Here is a 7647-nt window from a genome sequence, read left to right on the forward strand (position 1 = left end):
AAAAAAAGGAGCATATTAAAGGAGAGAAGAGTTACTTGTCCAGATCCTCGGACACATTTTTAATGCTGTTGTGAAGGGAGTTTGCTAGTAGGCACGCAACTGCATGCTTCGCCTTGACTGTAATTGCATATCTTCCAGTAGTTACGCAATTGCATGCACGTGTTCTGATTGCAACTCCAACTCAATACTGTTTTGTCCGGGTGAAGGAAGGCAATTGCAGTTGCTACTATGCACGCAAGTGCAAGCGTCACCTGACTATAATTGCATGTCTTCAAAGAGAGTGCAACTCTTTATTGTTTCGTGAGGAATGAGGGAAGATTCAAGTTGGTATTTTAAATATTTCCTAGCAAACTTAATTGATTTTTTTAATATTTGCCATCAGGTGGCACACACGTCGACCACATGAGTTGCTTGTCCGTCTACCCGGTTGCACACATGTCAGCTCATGCAATTGGATGTCCTCGAACGGACACAATTACATGTCGCATACAATTACATGTCATTCGGATGCAAATTACTTTTTCCCTTTCCAAAATAATATTGATATCCATTTGCACACTAGTCGGCCGCATATAGTTTTTCGTCGGTCACAGACAATTAAATCGTCTTCTTCTTTATATTTTGTTTGTTTTTAATTTTTTTATTTGTTGCATTAAATATTTCTTTATCATCTAAATACAAAATATTTTATGTAAAAAAAGATTAAAGAGAAACAAGATGACACAAAAAGAAGGAACAGAGCATTAGCAATGCTAGCGTAGAAAATAAGAGCTACTCCCTCCATTTCACAATGTAGTGTTTCCTCTATCCCCGTGCTTCAACTTTGACCGTAAATTTAACTATCAAGACCGATTGCGGCGGGAGCAAAAATTATATCAGTGAACTCATATTCGAAAGAAGTTTTCAATTATATAATTTTTTCTTCCGCCGCAGTTGGTCTCGTTGGTTAAATTTATGGTCAAAGTTGAACCTCGAAAAGCGTGGACGCACTATATTTTGGAATGAAGGGAGTACATTGTGTTGTGTAGCAATACACCAACGGGACAATATTCTAGCAATTCCTGTAAAACACACAAATAAAAAAATAAAAAATAAACACATGCACAATAAATGGCCAATGTCAATAGAGCCCACGTGGTGAGCCAACACAAAACAAACAGGAAACTGACTCCAGGCGTGCGAACGGAGTCAGTCGACTGGAGGAACACGCTGCCGTCCTCCGCGACCAGCAGGCAGCGGTACTCCCCGACGGCACCTGCACGACGAGCGGGTGGCTCGACTCGTATTTGATCTTGTCCGTGAGCCAGGAGTGTTCGCCGGACGGCGCCGTGAGGTGTCGCAGGAGTTCCGCCGGCGAGCCCTCGAACGGGGGCGTGCACTCGAAGCAGTGGCAGGGCGCGTGCGCGCACTTGGCCTTGTGGTCCGCCGCCGCGTGGTACACGATGGAGCTCGAGCAGCCGTGCTTCTTGTACGGGCACGGCACCTTGTAGGCGCCGACCACGCCGTCCATGAAAGCGGAGTGGGTGTAGGAGACGTCATGCCTGCATGGACATCAGTGCTCGGTCGTTCCGCCGTCTCCGTCGCCGTCGTTGCCGCCGCCGCAAGCGCAGCACACGAAATGCTCCTTTTCGCACTGCAATCCCAAAGTTCATCCATCATTTCTGACGCTGATTTGAGGAGCTAATTCGAATGTAGGAGGGGTGAGTACCTTGAACATCGGAGGCTTGAGGGGGCACGACAGGCCGCGCAGTGAAACAATTTCTTCGGCAAGTCCAAGTTGGCAGGCTCCACCTCTTCCTCGCCACCATTGTGTTCCGCGCCTTCTTCATCCCGCTTCACCACGGCAGCCGGCTTCGCAGTGGCCACTGGACTGGGTGTCGGCGTCTTCGTGGCCACCGGACTCTGTACCGCGAACACCCTCGTTGCTGCTGGACCGGGCGCCGATGGCGTGGCAGCCACTGGACTGGTCACCGCCACCGTGGCCGCTGACTTCGTGATGGGAACGGGATTGAGCTCGGCCAGTGTCCGCGTCTTCGTGGCCACCGGACCCGGCACAGGCAGCGCCGGTGGCATGACGGCGAGAGGACTGGTCAGCCCCACCGTGGTGACCGGCTTCACCTTTGCAACGGGGCTGGGTGAGACACTACCGGAATAATCCTATATGCCTACGGCCTTATCTATGCCGACAGCTTTTTGTCGGGGCCGTCGGCATACCTCAAGCTACGCCGACAGCCTGGGAAAAGCCGTCGGCATAGAGAAGCCGTCGGCATACCTCCATCTATGCCTACGGCAGCCGTAGGCATAGTTAGACCGTCGGCATATATCGATCTATGCCTACGGTAGCCGTAGGCATAGTTAGGCCGTCGGCATAGATGTGGCCCGGGTGGCTCAGAGACAAACCGCGGGCTGACGCCGTCAAATCTATGCCGACGGCCCTGATGGCGGCCGTCGGCATAGATATTATCTGTATTTTTTTTATTAGGAGCTGCCACGTGGCAGAGCTGTGCCGACGACATAAATGCCATGTGGTAGCTCCTAGCCGAGGACTATGCCTATGGCAAAGCTGTCGTCATAGATCATCTATGCCTATGGCAAAGCCGTAGGCATAGTACTCAGCCAGGAGCAACCTTGAGCTGCCACGTGGCAGGACTATGCCGACGGCAAAGCCGTAGGCATAGTTTCGCCACGTGGCAGCTCCTGGTTGGTTGGACTTAGCGACGGCGCCGTCAGCTGCCGTCTCGTCCTTTTTTTGCCGACGGTGAAACTATGCCGACGGTTGTACGGAAGCCGTCGGCATAGTTGCTTATGCCGACGGCTTTAGTACGCCGACGGTCTGACAAGAGTACGCTGACGCATTCTATGCCGACGGGGATATGCCGACGGCAGGCGTAGGCATAGGCCTATGCCGACGGCATTGTGGCCTATGCCGACGGCCTTGGGTCGTAGGCATAGCTGTTGATTCCGGTAGTGAGAACAGCGCGGCCCTCCTCGGGGCCGCGAGCTCCGCCGGTGACACCGTGGTCACCGCGACGTCACTGGACTTCTTGGCGCCGCTGCCCTCGGCCTTCTCGGAGAGCCGCGGCCTCTTCTTGTCCTGCTCCCCCAACTTCTTCCCCTCCTCCGCCATAGGGTCAGATTCCCGCCTTCCCTGTGCCGAAGAAGCTACCTATGGAGGGCGCCTGGGAGAAGATGGGGATTGCGTCTTTGCTTTGAGAGAGTAGGAGTGAGCTGCTTCTCTGCTAGGCCCTCTGGCTCAGTACAACTGAGGCTTTTCTGACTACTCCAGTTCAACTTGACGTCCCAAGCTCAAGTTCCTGCTTGTCTGAAAAGGAGGGTGTTCTTTCTGCGGGTACACTATTTTGTAGAGATTTTGCTGTGTTTTAGATCCTGCTCATCGATCACAGTTTCACCAAATATTTGGTGAAACTTTTAACCAATGTAAGCTATTTAAAAATATCTTGCTCGGTCCAACTTCACAAATCTTTTTTTTCTTTTGCGAGAACACCAATCTTATACTCCCTCCATCCCAAATTAAACGAGCATCATTTAATGCGGAGGGAGTATTTCATTTCAGAATAAAAATATTGTGTGTTTTCCGTGATACGGTCAAACAGCTAGTACTACAAAGTATCATATGTTTTTGGTTTCTTCAGAATTTATTAATGTCATGGCACTCAATTCGTACATCCTTTTTTTATTCCTTTTGTTTGCGTTTTTTGTTAGTATTCATGTATGTGTGAAATTTGGCAACACAGAGATGCACTAATAAATTTTTATTATTACGAAATGCCAACAAAAATTTGAAACTATTTTTCATTCACAATATATGCAATGTTATAGCTTTACTTGACCGTTATAAATATTTCCCCTTCACAACCTTTGATTGGTTGATTTTTCTTTGTGAAAATGCATTGGTTAAATTTATTGAATATAACTTAGTTTCCTTTTGCGAGGCCAAACATAACTTAGTTTTTCGAGCCTAAATGATATTCCCTCGGTTCTCAAATATAAGATATTTTGAATATTTAAAATGGACTACGTACGGACTTGAATGAGTGAACAAACACACTAGAACACGTCTACATACATTTGGTGCTGAAAAGTGTTACAACATTATAGGGCCTATTTGATTCATAGGTTTCTGAGAACACGAGAATAGAAAAGTATAGGGTTGGAGTGGCATACTCACTCGAGTAATATAGAAGCAGCAAAGAGTGTTGATGCCACGAAAAAACAAAATAATTGTAAAAAAAAGTTGGAGTGGATGTTAGAATTGCCTATAAAACGTAGTACAAAAGATTTCATAGGAAAACTTGTATGGGATCCAATCAACCAACGTTGAAAAAATTTCCAGTGGATTTCAATCACTCAAACAATCTATAGAATTCCTTGGACTCAAAGGAGCCATTACATTTGTGAACGTAGAAAGTATTTTCCTTGACTTTTCTGGTATATTCAAGAGTGAATTTTTAAAAAGAGTGAATTTCTGTTTTTGCTAGAATTAAATGCACCTAAATTTCAATCACTCAGGTAACTTTTTTTTTCTCGAATGCACCTAAATGCAGGAAATGCTTTTCTTCTCCCATTTTTGTTCCACTTTCTGCACATTGCAAGTCAGTTTGTTTGGACGAAAAGACAGCGTAGAGCTGTATTTCATTGATGAAGAAGAATAAGCAGAAGTTCACAAATGGAAGTTGAATAATCAATAGCTCAAATTGTATCATGGTTATTCTAACATGTATTCAGCTGCCACACGGTACATACTTTCCAGTTTCTGTGTTGTTCATCATTTCAGCTAAAGCTATTAACATGTGTAGTGTTTCTTATGGACTGATTTGATTTGTTTCTGTTTCTCAGTGCACTGTGAGGCATACTATATGCTCGTCTTGCCATGACAAGCTCCTGGACAAGTGCCACTTCTGCTCCCTTCCCACGATCTACAATCGCTGCCTCATGGTAGAACATGTCGTTGAATCCATCAAAGTTGCTTGTTCCAATGGCAATCACAGATGCACTGCAAGGATAAGTTACTACCAGAAAGAAGACCACAAGAAAGTCTGCCCACACGCTCCATGTTTCTGCCCCGAAACCAGCTGCGGCTTCAGCGTATCAACCATGATGCTTCTGGACCATTTTTCAGGCAAGCACAAGTGGCATCCCCCGAAAGTTACGTATAGCAAGGTGTTCCAGATCTGCATCCAGCTGGGATCAACCATTCTCGTGGGGGAGGATGGGCACCTGTTCCTTGTCAAGATGACAATGGAGTCCCCAGGCGGTGTCATCTCAGTTTGCTACATCCAGCCTCACATTACTGGATCCAAATTCAGGTGCAGGCTATCATTGTAGTGCACTGAACCGAGCTTTTCTCGGGCTATGGACTTTCAAACCAGGAGCACTAATCTGTATGATGGGCTGCCCAAAGATTGCTTCTTGTTCCTCACGCCGAAGGTGTTGCTCTGTGGCTCCGGTAAGAGTGCCACAGCCATGGTTGGTATGATGCTCATGCCACCATAGGGGAAACATGCGCAAGTGATGGCGGGCCCATGTATGTACCACTCGCTGCCTATGTAAGATGTAGGATTCGATATTTGGGTGCCGACTGACAAAGACTGCTTCTGAATATCGTAGTAGATATTTGCCAGCTTTTGAAGGAGGCATTAATTAGTGTTCTTTTGGCATGTCTTGATACATTGCTAAACTTATTCTTCTAGCAAACATGTATGTCATTTGTGTCGAAACCTCACTTGAGCTGGTCATGTATTGCTTAATCTGTACTTGAACTTGTATCGAACAATCTTTATGTATGATCTATATTTGTAAGCGAAAATCGCGTGGAGGCTTCTGGGGTCCGAACTGGGTGATCTTGATCCAAGGTTACATGGCCATATTGCAACCTGAAAAACTGCAGGGCTGCAACTCTCTGAAGGCGTTGGATTGTGGGGAAAGTATCAATACTGGTATATTTTTGACTTAAAGTGCGGGCCATTGGGCTGGTTGCTTAAGCGGATCAAATTGTTTGGATCCATGAAAACATGCTGTTAATTATGTGCCATTAGACGAACCAAATGCAATGGCTATTACTCAGCTGGTATGTGAATGAAAGCAGGGTGAACTTAGCACAAGGTACAACTGAGGCTTTTTATCAGATAGCATATGATTTCTGTTTTTAGACACTGATGATTGACCGAAAGCCAGCCAAAGGCCCTTACTTACGATAGCATATGATTTCTATGAATGTAGTATATGCCCTACTGTAAGTAGGGATGCCACGCGATGTCCCACTTAAGCCTGCTAAACTATGCTAGTAATACAAATACATTAATTGTGACAAAAAGAGGAATACCTTGGTTTTATTGAATCAACCGAAGGATGTGGGCTGATGCAGGATGCCACTTTGCATCCCTAATTCTAAGAAGATGGCAATATAATACATTCGAACGGTGTTGTGGGGGTCTGGGCCCTTAACCCTTACTTTACATATATACGAGTAATTGTCAAAGCAAAAATTAGACATAGATTTGTTGTTGAGATCTTTTACAGTACATCTAGTCAATATGGGCCGTTTATTTTTGTGGTTGGACGGCCTAGATCAGACAATACTACACCCAATTTCCGGTAGTATATTGAGTGCTCAGGGGTATTTTGGGTACTTCGTTGTTTATCTCTCTGCCGGGATGTTCTGGCTGAAAACTAGGGGAGGGCAGAGATGGAATTTCGCGTATCCATTTCCCCGTCACCATCCCGCACGGTCGCTCATTTGCCCGACCCCATACCGTCGCCACCGCTCGTCGCCTCTCCGCCGCTATGGAGCCACAGAGCGTGGCAGTGGACAGGCCTCAGGCCACTGCTCTCACCCCCGTCGTCCATGGCCGGTGATTCCCTCGCAAAGTTGCAATCGCGGTTCACCATTTCAACTATGAGCTCCCAGCGTCAAGTTCTTCACGGTGAGGGTGCCCGCCCCTTCTCCCCTCCCTCCGTGGCTCGATCTAATTTGCTTTGCTTATTGTGATACGGTGCAGAACGGAAGCGGCGTACTGCAGGTTGGCCATAACACCGAGAACCAGCCAGCGGCGGCGAGGTACCTCCCCCTTTTCCCCTCCGTGGTTGATGGATCCATCCCCTTTCCTTGCTTACTATGATGTGCCCCTGCAGATAGGAGAGCACACGGTAGATCTGCAAGAAGACTGGGAACCGGCAGCACACTGCGATGCTGAAATTGAGCAGAGCATTGTCAAGTTTCAGATTGGGCATGCCACAACATACTGGAGCATGTCAAGTTTCAGATTGAACAGAGCAGATGTTTCAGATTTAGCATGGTGTACAAGTTTCATATTTAGGAGCAAATGTTGATCTGAGATTGTAAATTGATTTGCCAATATATTTACGCGAATGTGATGACTAAATGAATGTTCCAGTAAAGTAGTGTCAAGTGTGCATGTGCAGAATTGAACATTCACAACATGGTTTTACATAGCCCGCTATATCTCCGCTATAACATTTAGAAGATGTCCTGCGCTAAGGGTCTTTTGTCCTAACATATAAGCAAACATTTTAAATAGCTCGCTATAGCACGCTATAGCAATTAGAAGAGGTCCCACGCTAAGAGGCTTAGCGCGCTATTTAAAACTTTGATTCACATGAATGCTT

The 7647-nt window shown here is 46.4% G+C and overlaps 1 pseudogene; it reads right to left on the bottom strand.

Moving 5' to 3' along the window:
- Positions 1 to 1255: 1255 nt before the first annotated feature.
- On the bottom strand, positions 1256 to 2073 carry LOC119343711 (annotated as a pseudogene).
- Positions 2074 to 7647: the final 5574 nt, after the last annotated feature.

This window comes from Triticum dicoccoides, unplaced genomic scaffold (genome assembly GCF_002162155.2).
Source record: "Triticum dicoccoides isolate Atlit2015 ecotype Zavitan unplaced genomic scaffold, WEW_v2.0 scaffold138012, whole genome shotgun sequence".
NCBI classification, from domain to species: domain Eukaryota; kingdom Viridiplantae; phylum Streptophyta; class Magnoliopsida; order Poales; family Poaceae; genus Triticum; species Triticum dicoccoides.